The 13,132-nt window shown below is 55.3% G+C and overlaps 2 protein-coding genes across 12 annotated transcripts in view; one reads left to right on the forward strand and one right to left on the reverse strand.

The window, feature by feature from the left end:
- The window catches only part of PPP1R12B (protein phosphatase 1 regulatory subunit 12B), a 602,395-nt gene that overhangs the window by 468,346 nt on the left and 120,917 nt on the right, over positions 1-13,132 (forward strand). The gene's annotated exons all lie outside the window — the stretch shown is intronic.
- Positions 1-13,132, reverse strand: part of NAV1 (neuron navigator 1) — a 285,045-nt gene that overhangs the window by 56,119 nt on the left and 215,794 nt on the right. The gene's annotated exons all lie outside the window — the stretch shown is intronic.

Below are 13,132 nucleotides of genomic sequence, written 5' to 3' on the forward strand. Positions count from 1 at the left end.
CTGCTTTTAAATCACGCCAAACTCTTCCATTGGCTAAGCCCGGGCTGCTCTGACTCAGAAGCAGAGAAGATGCCCCAGGGGAGGGCTCAACACCAGTGAACAGGCTTAAATCTCCAGGCTCCACTGAGTGCTATTAATTATAATCTGCATCTGGCCCACTGGCAGGCTGCTGTGGCTCTCCCTTCCACCCCCCAGCCAAGTGTGCCTTCCTTACTATTCAATGGCCAGGCTTGGATCATTCCCTCTCTAGCTAGGTACTTATCTGCCCCTTATTACCACAGAGCACCCTCCCCCCCAACCCTTACTGCTGATCCTTATGCACCCCTGCGAGGCAGGGCAGTGCTATGATGCCCACTTAGTCAATGGGGAACCAAGACACGGACAAGCTAAGCAGCTGGCCAATGGCCACACAGAAGGGGCTTGGCAGAGCAGAGATTTGAACCCAGACCTCCCACAGCTTAGGCTAGTGCCCAAACAGCTGGGTCTCTCCCAGTCCCAGCTAGCAGTACCACCTTTTCCTGGGCACCATGACTCGTTGCACAACATGGCCATGTGCCTGATGCATGCATCCTGGCAGGTGGAATCCTTCCCTCTCCTCCAGGGAGCCAGTTTGGAGGGTGCTGAAAGGTGGGCCTCCCACTTCTGATAACGCTAACACTTCTACGGCACCTTCCATCCTCAATGCCTTCGCAGTACCCCCAAAGTGTTTGCACCCACCACACACAGGGCCCAGAGCAGCCCGCTGCTCACTCTGACCCAGGCCAGCCAGGACGGCGTGAAAATAATTGATACAGAGCCTATAGCCGTGCAGTTGGAAGTCCCATATACACAAGGACTTGGGTACAAGCCGGGCCACACACTGGATCTGTGTCCTCAAAGCCAGGCTACCACCTCGGGATGCTCAGGGCTTTGAACTGGTCCCAACGAGGTCACAGTTATACTACAACTTCTGACAGTGCTGTAAACAAGTCTGCCTGACTCAGCCCATGCCTATAGCCTAGACAGGGTATCAGGGAGACAGACACAAGGGGAGACATGTAAGGGAACCATGAGCAAGGAGGACTTGTTGGTGTGAGGAAGGAGAGATGGACAGAGGATGTCTGCTCTCCTGGGTCTGTAAAGATAAAAACCCATGTGGACCATCAGTGTCTACCATATTGTTGCCACTGAATATCAGAAACTGGCTCCTTCCAGCCCTCCTCTCCCTGGGGAGAGCCACGTGTGAGCATGGGGGTCCAGGGATTAGGCATCAGAAGGGACTGCCAGCCCCTTCCATAGCCCCCACTGCCTAACTGCACTGACTGGAGCCCCCCTCCAGAAGATGCCCCAGGAAGCGTGTTTCAAATAAGCCCCTTTTTGACACCCCCCGCTGCCCAACTGCCCCGAACCCTGTATCTCCAAGTGGGGCGCCCAGGCGATGGTGGGGGGTGTACACAGTCCCTGTTCACACCAGTGGGAACAACAGCTGTGCGGAGATTTGTGAGTGTGTGTAGGGGGGAATTGGAAGCACTTTCCTCCTCCCCATTGGAAGGGATCCCAGGTGCTTCCTAGCCTTGGGAGAGGCAGAGAACTGGGGACAGATTGTGGACCTGGGATTGGACAGTGAGGGTAGCTGCTGCCCTTGGCTCCAGTGCCTCTGCCTGGTCTTACAGAGACCCAATACAGCTCTTATTAACAGTGGTGAATTAGCCACTGGGCCAATGGGGTCTGGGCCCAGGGGCCCTGGCCAATTGGGGGCCCCCAGAAAAATGTGCACCCCGACCTGCTCCACCCACCCGGAGTCGGGGTTCTAGGGCTTACCATGCTCCGCCCGCCTACCCAGCACTCCCCGGCTGCCCCGCTCCCTCACCCCAACCCAGCTCCCCGTCAGGAGTGCAGGGGGCGGGGGGACTGCAGGCAGAAGTGGTGGGCCCCACAACCCCCTAATCCGCCTCTGCCTATTAACATCCATGAAGAGGCTCCCACTGAGCAGGATCATGCCCTTATGGAGCAGAAAGGTACCCTTGAACTCCCTGCTGTGTCTTCTGCACGGGTGGGCACACATTTGTTGCCCGGAGAAGGCGTTTATGGGGGAGGCTGAGCTCTGCAGCAGGGTGGAGGGGGTTAATTGCAGCACTAGCAGAGCGGTTGCTGCGAGCCCTGCAGCACTGGTCCCTGTGGGCTGGGAAATAAGTAATTCCTTCCTTGGGCTTTCCTCTGCCTCAGCAGCTTCTCTCTGTGCCTTGGTAAATGGGTCTCTGCTTTCTTTATCCCTGGGTCTGGTGAAGCAGTGAAGTAGGAAGGGCCAGGCAAGGGCTGGGGAAACTGAGGCACGGGGTCAAGAAGTGACTTGCCCAGGGTCACCAAGCACAGCTGGGAATAGAACCTAAGTCACTTGGGTACCAGTGTAGGGCTGCGGCCACTAGGCCACGCTGTCTGCTCTAAATTAAGGCGATCACAGAGGTGGGAAAAAAACACCAGGTCCCATCCAGGCAACTACCTTGAAGCGCAGGCAGGATTGTCTATTCCCAGGGCTTTATCCAGCTGTCTCTTAATTCTAATGGCATCCTACAGCATCTTTCATGCCAAAGGGTCACCCAAATCTCTCATGCATTTAATTTTCCCCAAGAGCTAGTACTTAGAGGAGAAAGAATCATATAGTAGTTGTTACACAGGGCAGCAGCTCCGGTGGCCCAGAATTCCTCCCCCACCCCAGTAAAATGCAGCCATCTCTGGGGAAGAAGGTGGAAGCCATTTCACAGCGCGGAACAACAACGTGGCGTTACAGTGATTAAAATGACGGGGCTTCTGCCGTTTCCCACGGGAGGCTTCTCCGCCGCTTGACCCTGTTCAAGGACATTTCCCCCCCACCCACGTATACAGCCTATCTCCAGACATCTCACTGTGTGCAACAACGACCAGATCAGTGAATTATATGGCTGCTCACAGCATGCACCACCCAGCCACTACATATGCCAGACACGCAAGGCCTGGAGCCAGTCAAGCACAGACTTCCCAGAGATTACTCTGTACAAGGGCTGCATCCCTTCACATTCTCTCAGAGCTGTGTCTCTCCCCCTGCCATGACACATGGCTCCTCCACCACCACCTCCCCTCCTGCTGGCAGGCTGCCCCATTCCTCCCCTCACCCCCACAAGGGCTAGCACACAGGGGGCAGAGTTAAAATGAAGACATAGGCTGTCAGAACCTTAAAGAGACAGTCTCAGAGCCAGGAAGTTGACATGGGGCATTGGCAGGCCCCGATCTGCTGGGACCGGGTGCCCCGTTAACAGTCGACTGGGCTAGCGGAGTTCTCCAGCAGTTTGTAATAAGACGGGTGGCTGGGCGTCAAGGAGACCTGGACACCCACCCACCCTGGACTGTCACTTACTCACGTGCCTTACACGGTGATGAGAACTGATTGCTGCCTCAGAAGACCGAACAGCGGGTCTCGATGGGTACGTCTACATGGCAAAAGAAAGATCCAAGTCTCAGATCCTTCCTCGCCGGGTTTCAGAGCCTGGGCTCTAGCCCTAATGTCTACACTGCTATTTTTAGCCCAGCAGAGCAAACCCCAGAAGCCTGAGTCAGTTGCCCGAGGCTCTGACATGCTATTGCTGTGTAGACATACTCAGTGACTCCTCAGAGCTGATTTGGCCTTGTGCTCATTTAGAGTGGCACTATTTTAATTTCACACCACTTTCAAAGCCAGTTCAGTTAAACTGGGGCACATGCCTGTGTAGACGCTCTTAGTTCCATTGTTATTGATTTGGGGTGGCAGGTGAGCAGATACCACGGTGACAGGCATCGATATCGAGATTGATAGATTTCAGTTTAGCTCAGAGGTGGGCAAACCTTTTGGCTGGAGGGCTACATCTGGGTATGGAAATTGCATGGGGGGCCCATGAATGCTCATGAAATTGGGGTTGGGATGTGGGAGGGGTGAGAGCTCCAGCTGGGTGTGCGGGCCGGGGGATGAGGGGTTTGAGGTGCAGGAATGTGCTCTAGGCTGGGACTGAAGGGCTCAGAAGATGGGAGGGAGATCAAGACGAGGGCAGGGGGTTGGGGCTTGGAGAGGGGTGAGGGCTCTGGCTGGCGGTGTGGACTCTGGGATGGGGCCAGGGATAAGGGGTTTGGGGTGGAGAAAGGTGCTCTGGGCTGGAACCGAGGAGTTTGGAGGGTGGGAGGGGGATCAGAACTCGGGCAGGGGGTTGGGGCGTGGGGAGGGAGGTGAGGGCTCAAGGGTGCAGGTGCCAGGCGGTGTTTATCTCAAGCAGCTCCCGGAAGCAAAGCTATGTCCCCCCTCCAGCTCCTATGCGGCGGCACGGCCAGGTGGCTCTACTGTGCGCTGACCCATCTGCAGGTGCTGCCCCTGCAGCTCCCATTGGCTGTGGTTCCTAGTCAATGGGCACTGCAGGAGCAGTGCTTGGGGAGGGGGCAGCGTGCAGAGTGGAGCGCCCTGGCTGCCTCTACGCATAGAAGCCAGAGTGGGGACATGCCACTGCTTCCGGGAACTGTGTGGTACGGCCCCCGACTCTGCTTCCCGGCTGGAGCGCCAGGGCAGGGCAAACTCCAGGCCCTGCTTCCCAGTGGGAGCTTGAGGGCTGGATTAAAACAGCTGGTGTGCTGGACGCGGCCCGCGGGCCATAGTTTGCCCACCCTGCCTTAGACCTTGACCTGTCTTTGCCTCAGTTTCCCCATGTGTTAGTCCTACACAGCCCAGAGCATTGATTTGTACAATTTATATGACGGTAACAGTCCAACTGAGATCAAGGCCCCACTATGCAGTTACTGCACAAACACAGAGACAGCCAGCCCCTGCCCCAAACAGCTTACAAGCTAAACAGACAAGAGGAGACTAAGGCATAGAGAAAGGAATTGATGTGTCGATGGTCCTATAGGGGGTGAATGACAGAGCTGGTCCTGGCGCGCAGGACTCCTGGGTCCCAGGCCTGTTCCTTGGACCGCACAGCACTGCCTCTCCCCATGCTAAGAAACACCCCCATGTTAGCAGCTCTAGGATAAGGAAGGAGAACGGGATCCCTGGCCAGGCAGCTCCTTTGCCAAAGGCTGTCCCTAGGTGGGAGGGGCGAGCCGATGCATCCAAGCTTGTGCCAAAGGACTTATTCATTCTGCCCACGTGCCACTCTGCTCCAGTGTGAGGAGCTGAGCCCATTGTCTGCCTTGTAAATCAGCCAGCTCTATCGATCGTGCTCCTTCCAAAGTCTGGGTCTGCTGCAATCTCCTCTGGTGTGTGGAGAAATCAGGAAATGAGCTGTGATCTGCTGACAGCAGCCCGCATCCAAGTACCCCCTTTACTCCTAGGGGTACTGCTAATAGTGTGCCATGCATCCCCTCCCCCACAAGGAGCTGCCACTCCTCCAGATCTCAGCTGGGGGCGCTGGTGATGCTGGCAGGGGAGCCCACAGGGACACCCCTCTGCTATATTTGGAGCAGCTGGGAAAAGAGGATCGGACCCCAGAGAAAGGAAGGCAGCTGTCTCCAGCCTGCACTGCACTGCAGCTCAGAAGCTTGCTGCTCCCAGGCTGGCTGATTCTGCTGCAGGACCGGGCTGATGCACCTTTGCTCTTCAAAAAGAGAAGCTGCGAGCGAGATCAGGGTTTAGACATCAAGATTCACACCAGCGCAACTGGGAACAGAATCTGGGCCCTTTGGTTTCAACACATACACTCCCCCAAACAGATCCTGCATTGGAACAACCCCCGCAGCCCAGGCCCACCTGAATGCAGCTCCCTGAGAAGCTTAGACAGGCCATAGTGGGCATTGCAGAGCACTGGGGGCAGAAGCTCTTGTCCCATCAGGCCCTTCTCCCTATAACCTCAGTTGCAATCAAGACAGAGGCAGGACAAATCTCTGGACTGGGCACATGGGCTGGCAAGGCTGTGTGCACCCCATCTGCCCCAAGACATGGGACTTTTCTGGGCAGACAGAGAGCATTTTGGAGGACCATGCACCTTTCCCCAGGCTGCTGGCACAGAGCTAGGAGCCTGAACTGGCTGGGGGGCTAGAAACCACGGCGGATTCCAAAGCCTCCTTGCTTCCAGGCAAGTATGTGACAGCTGTTGCACATGGCATGGGGACACCTGTTCAGCATGGACTGGAGATGAAGAGCCTTTGCGGAGAATTCTGCCTGAATCTCATATTGTGTTTGTGTTTGTGTCTATATAGAGACATATCCGACAAAGTGGGTATTCGCCCACAAAAGCTCATGCTCCAATACGTCTGTTAGTCTATAAGGTGCCACAGGACTCTTTGCTGCTTCTACACAGAGATACACATACACACACACGCGCGCATGCGCGCCTGGAAATGCTGAACCTTCTGGAATGCAGCCAATGCTACACAAACATCTCACTCATCCCAGAGCACTATCACATATGGCAAATCAGGGAATGCCCCACATGCTGGGGATCGTTGTGCAGCAGGCAGTACAGACCCCTCCGTGGCCATCACAGGTGCAACGGCCTCAGACTGGACCACAACGGCCTCAGACTGGACCCTTATGACTGGTACACGAAGATGAGCCCCTGTCCCTGTCTAGAGTCTCTGCCTGTCCCTTGGAAAGCATCAAACCTCGGCCCCAATTAAAGGAGCCCACACACTCTCTGGAGTGTCTCAAACTGGGTGCCCAAGCATCTGGGTTGACAAAATCAGAAACTTCCAAAGCTTCCCAAGTCATCAATATCACAGGCAAAGAAAGACTTGTGTACACAAGGCAGGGCCTTTCCAAGAGTCAGCAGGCCTTGCGTTTCTAAATTCCTTCAGCACTTTTGAAAGGCTGCCCCCTGAGTAGAGTAGCCCCTAGAGACCCCATGGTGCTTGGGACTAGCCAGACATATAGTGAGAGACAATCCCTGTAGATAGACAAGAGGAAACTGAGGCACGGGGTGGGGAAGTGGCTTGCCCAAGGTCCCACATCAGGTCAGCGGCAGAGCTAGAATTAGAACCAGGGTCTCCTAACTCTCACTCCAGTCACCCAGCCGCTGGGTACCACATGAGGGTTCATGCCCCTCCACACAGTCCTGGAGTGGCCCAGTTCTTCTCCAGGCGGTGCACAGGGTCCCCATGCAGCAGCGGTACCCAGGGGTTCGGTGTGCCTCGCAGCAAACGCATGGCTTGAGGTGGGCGGGGGCTCAGGAAGCGAAAGGGTTAATGACGTCTTGTTTGCATTCGAAAATGTTGCCAGGCAGGGAAGGGGCTGGAGAGATATAGGGAGGGGAGGGGGGGAGCAGGCTTGCTCTGTGTCTGCCTGTTACTGGTTAGAGGGGCTGTGGCCTGAGGGAAGGGTAGGGAGGGGGGGTTATTAGCCCCTGTCTCTGGCCATTGGCTGAGAGGGAGCCAACCAGATTCAAACCCCCAGCTCAGCTGGCCAAGTGGAACCCTTAGTGCTTTGGGGAAGGAGGGGCAGAGGCAGCTGGGGTGGGAGGTGGTGATCACTGATGCTCCCCAGGGAGGGGATTTGGCTCTTTCTGTCCTAGCTCCATTGCAAACTTCTGTGAAATCCCCAAGCAGCCCCCAGGCTGTGGGGGGAGGTGCAGAAATTCCTCTGCTCTGGGTTGGTGCCTTTTTGGAAACATGGCAGGGCTGGTGCTAAAGCTCCGATTCTAGCAAGCTCTATGCTGCACTATCCTAGAAAACGTAGCAGATCCAGATCCACCCTGGATCAAACGGCAATCCCAGAATGGAACTCAGATCCGCCTGCTCCCAAACCACTGACAAACCGAGGAGAATCTCTGTTATCTGGTGCGTGTATTGGGTCTCTGACACATGGCTGAGCAGCTCGGACTCCATCCCCTAGCTGCATCTCTCTCCCTCTCTCTCTCTCTCTCACGCACCCCCCCCCCCCACACCCCTCTATTTCATTACAGTACTGCCCCGATGGGCTAATTCTGAAGAGGACTAGTCAGGAATTTTCTGAACAAATATGTTGATTTGTCAAAACCAAAACAGTCTTCAAAACATTGCTGGGTTTGATGAAACACCCAACTTGCAGAATATTTGGTTGAAAAAGCTTTGATAGTGTGAAAATGCCCCACTCTGATGTTTTCAAAATGAACAGTTTTGCAGGTTTTGAGTGAAACTTTTAGGTTTTGTTTGGAAATGTTGGTAAATTTTCTTTACAAAGAGGTAAAGATGAAACCTTTTGAAATTATCCAAATTAAATGTTTCCATGGACCCAAATCAATTTTTGTTCCATGAAATTTTTTGAGATTTCGATTTTTCATTCCAATTTGGGCTGGGAAAATTTTTTGAAATGTTGAATATCCTCGTAGGATGGAGAAACTGTCTGCTGCCCAGCCCTGATGTGAAGTGTCTAGGCAGATTTCTTAGCGCAGAGTTGCCTCTGGTCTCTGATTGGAGTGGGCCCTGACCTAGTCTGGTCTGATAGATAAACCTTAGCACAGCCTTGTGTGGGCCAAACAGATTCTACATATTTTAATAAGATTGAAAGTCCCCTGTGCTGATTTATATTTTCTGTTCGGTTTGTTTCGTAGGTATTGAGATAGGTGGTTTCTATGTACAGTACTGTCTGTTTACACACTTGTGTAAACTAAAATGATGCAAACGTGACAACAAAATGCTAATGACTCGGCTGTTAGTATAATGTATTGAAGCAGGCCATGGGCCTTATGAAATGCTCAGGTGGGCTGTGTACGGCCCATGGGCCGTAAGTTGGGCACCCCTGTGTTGGGACATAGCAGCTGTTGTCCTTGCCTGCCCCAAAGCTCCTCCTCTGTGGAGATACAACTCAGCGTCCCTGTTTTGATGGGCAGGTCCCACTGGGACAGAGATCTGGAACTGGGCCATGGTACTGGATAGCACCGCAGACAGCCATGAGCAAAGGGCCCCCACTATCTGTGAGGCTGTGGGTGTTCCTGTGCCCCACAGGGGACATCAGGGTATTGGATCCCCTGCAATTGGCGATGAAACCTGGAGCGGCTGGAGAACAGTCCGACTACCTGCTCACGGCACTCAGGAGAGGACCTCTCCTCCACCTTGCCCCCTGGTGGGGAACTGTCCCCAGGAGTGAGGAGGATGTGCATTCGCACACAAGCCCTGCTCGTCTCGTCCCTTGGCAATCCCTGCAAACATGAGGGCAGGCACCTGCTGTGGGGGCTTGGCTGCACCTCCTCACCCTGGCACAGGAGGAGCGGACAAGTCACCCTCTGGCTAAGAGTCTCCCTCTAGTGGCTGCCCCTAGCGAGTTCAAGCACCTGCTGCTGAGGACAATGCATTACTCCCTTAGCTCACATTAGAAAGGCCGGGACTGAAGCTCTCAGCTTAGTGAGATCACTGGTGGCCCGTGGCAAGGCACCCTGGTCCTGTTGCAGGTCAGCAGGCCTTCCAGGACCCCTGTTTTTAGGGTTGATGCCACTCGCCAGGGAATTCGCTCCTGTCCCCGATGCGGCTGTACTGGACTCTGAAGGCCCCGCTTGGGAAGCAAAGAGCGGAAAGGAAAACTTCCTGGAGGCAGCAGCTCCTTCTCGGGACGGGACCAAGGTAGCTGTGGGTGCTGCATCTCTCAGCCATCTGGGCTCGTTCCTCTCTTCCCATTTACTTTCACTGAACTGGGTAGCAAAACAGTTTCATAAATCAATATTTGTGTTGTGGGGGGTGGAGCTCTGGGAAAGGGGGAGAGAGTCTGGTTCTCAGAATCATAGAAGCTCAGGGTTGGAAGGGACCTCCGGAGGTCAGCTAGTCCCACCCCCTGCCCAAAGCAGGACCAATCCCCAACTAAATCAGAGCTCAAGAACCCTGCCACTTTGTTTCCATCCAGCCCTCAAAGCCAATTAGAGAATCGTTCGGGGGACGAGCTCTGCCAGAACCCCATGTTTCCTTTTGTGGGAAGGAGGAAAAACAAACACACCCGTGTTCTCCAGCCCCAGTGAGGGCCTGATCCCAAGGCCAGGGCCGGCCTTTTCCCCCAGCAGCCGCTCCTTAAAGGTCTTAATTAACTGCCCCACATCCGTGACGCGACCTCAAACACTCAACAGCCAGTGCTGCCTTCCCAGCTCTGAGCCAGCCAGTCCCTCTTGTGTGGACAAGAGCCGGACTCCCTGCTCGGGCTGCTGTGGTTTGCCTTGTGTCCACCAAAGAATTGTGGCAGGCCCTGCCATGTGCCAGGGACAGACGCTTTGTTTCCCTGACTGTGGCCCAGGTCTGGGGCGAGGCCACACAGATCAGCCTGTCCCAGCTATCCTGAGCGTCAGCCCCGGTGACACAAGCTAAGCTCTCGGCATGCCTGTTGTCTTTGCATGGTACTTAGCTGTTCTTGTATCTCACGCAGAGACCCTGGCCCTGCCTGCTTCTCCCACGGGGCCCTTGGCCCCTTCTGCCCCACTGCCACCTACAGGCAAAACACCGGCTTATCAGCAAGTCTATGGTCATCTGCACGTGAGTAAGGGTTAGTGGGAATGGCGTGCATGGACTGTCACCTTGCAGGGTGAGGTCTGTGGGGCAGAGACTGTCTGCAGAGGGCCCAGCACAGTAATACCACCCAGCTCCTAGACAGCGTTCTTCCTCAGAAGATCGCAAAGCGCTTCACAAAGGAGGCCAGTACCACTATACCCATTTTACAGATGGGGAAACTGAGGCAAAAATAGTGCAGTGACTTGATCCAGGTTCCCCAGCAGGCTAGTGGCAGATCTGGGAATAGAATCCAGGCCTCCTGAATCGCTGTCCAGTGCTCTGTCCATTAGGTCACCCTGCCACCTGAGTCTGAGGGATCCTCCGGGGCCTGCCACAGTTGTCATTATCACTGCTGCCATAATGATAACACATGGTCTCTGAGTCAGGCCTGGCCATGCCCCAGAGGGATCTCTGATCCCAGACCTCAGCTCTCATCCCCCAGTCCTGCCTGGGACCCTATCCCTGCCCTAGCTGGTGTCAACCACACTAGCTCTCTCGCCACAACATCCCAGACCCCAGTCCTACTTGAGGGAATCCTCTGCTCCATCCACTGGGTCCTACATGCCAACTGGATCCCAGATCCCAACCAGATGCTAGCACTGACAGGGTGCTGCTGGATCCCACTCCCAGCCTATTGGATCATGACAGTTCCCACCTTGGGGTGTATCATCACTGTCTTTCCAGAGAGGACATGCAGGCCTGGCCACCACCACCCTGGGGATCTGCCATCCCCTGCTCCAGAGCAAAATCCCCACTCTCCTCTGAGCACTCCTGTCCCAGGAATCCGCTCCAGCCTATCTCTCTGTGCTGAGCGGCCAGAACTCACACGGCATCTTCTCCCTTCCCCCAGCTCCCCGCTGAGGACTGCAGTAATAGCGGGGTCTGATTTCCGTGGGGAAAGCTCTGGCAGAGAGGGGAGGCCTAGACGATCCCAGCACTTACCCACTTGTGGCAATGACATCAGCTGCAAATCTGAACCATGTGCCCTGGCTGTAATGCCACGCAGAACTGCTGAGGTCAGCGGAGAGCCAGCACCCCGGAGAGCAGGAGCCTGGGTATCCTGCAGAGCCACACTGCCTCACGTGTAGCAATGCCCTCCCCAGCCAAGGATCTCAACGTGCTTTGCATACTGTAACCAACCAACCCTCGCAGCACCCTGCTATGACTCCCATATGGAGAAAGGGAAACTAAGGCACACACGGAGATGTGTCCAGCCCAAGGTCACAGAACAAATTAGCAGCAGATCCAGGATTAGAACCCAAGACAACCAACCACCTCTCCTCTGCTCTACCCAGGAACCCTTGCTTCCTCCACTCCCACCCTAGGCCTGCTGGCTCTCTGCACTGGGTGTGCGTTGCCAATGTCTAGAGTCTCTCTGGCAGCACATATGCTTTCATCCCAGTGCCAACGCATCATTGCCCCGGGCTGCTGCCTTAGCACAAAGTGCCAGAGGGACAGTGCAGGGAGGTTCCTGCCCTGAGAGCACCGTTTGCAGAGCCCAGCCAAGGCTGAGTCCCCACAAAGCTCAGGGCTGAGCAGCTCCAGGGGTTTAGCTTGTCCCGTTAGAAGAAGGGGCTGGTTGTGAAATCCAGATCTCCCAGTTTCCCTGCTGTCTGGAGCAAAGCTTTTGTCTCAGACTCATCTCTGCACACAGTGGTCCGGCTCTGCACTGTCACTGTAACAATGACACTTCCCATCCACAGAGCTCAAAGCACTTTAGAGGGGGAAACTGAGGCATAGAGACTTGCACAGTGTCATACAGCAGCAAACCGAGGAACCAGGCTCCAGGACTCCTGACTCCCACCCCAGTGGTCTGTCCACTTGATTAAGCTGCCTCCCCTCTAGCAGAAAGCACAGATCTTTACAAATCAGACAAGCCAGCGGTTGTGCTCCGGGACAGAGCTTTCAAGGCAGGGGGACAGATCATGTTATGGGAGAGGGGGGCTGTCCATGGACAGTTCCCCATTAGGTGGAAGACTCCCAGAGGAGGATCTCAGGGTTGCGATTTTCCATCTGCTCATCAAAGTGCTCCAGCTTTGGAAGGGGGCTCTCCTGATTCGCCGAGCAGCTGGGCGTCAGACCCAGCGGGGCGGGCTTCCCAAATCACTTCCAGCCTTCACACTGCCATGAAATGCTAGCCCAGGCCTCCCCGCTGTCCGCTCCCTCCCCTCGGCCATGCCCACTGTTTATATTGGAAGAGGCTGCCCAGCAAAGCCACTTCTAGGAACTCTAGGACATATGCGGGGTCCAAACCTCTGGCTCCTCTGCTGAGAGCGCGCTGACAATGCCGGCATTTAGCGAGGTGTGGGCGCACGCCATCCCGGCGCTGCCTGCTGCCAGGACACTGCAGCTACCTCACACACACAAGGACTCCCTGGAAACCAGGCTCTGCTAGGAGCCAGGGGCCCGCTTCTGTTCCCAGGGAAGCGGCACAGGATCAGGCTTTGTGTTCCCAGAGGGAAGATGGGCAGCTGCTTCCCGCAGTGGATGGATCTAGCACCCTTCCCCCTTTAGACACTCACTGACGTCGGGGAGGCAGGACACGCTTTGGGCCTTGCTACGGGCTTGGGACAATCTCCGGCTGGTCCAACCTCCATGCAAGAGGTAGATGCTACATAGATGTCCCACGTGCCTCAGTGTGCTGGCCTGCAACAGCCCCTGCTGCTTAACCACCAGTGTGCACTGGCTTAGTGCCTGTGGACAGATGTCCAGGGCTGGACAG

Source organism: Gopherus flavomarginatus, chromosome 5 (assembly GCF_025201925.1).
Source record: "Gopherus flavomarginatus isolate rGopFla2 chromosome 5, rGopFla2.mat.asm, whole genome shotgun sequence".
Classification (NCBI taxonomy): domain Eukaryota; kingdom Metazoa; phylum Chordata; order Testudines; family Testudinidae; genus Gopherus; species Gopherus flavomarginatus.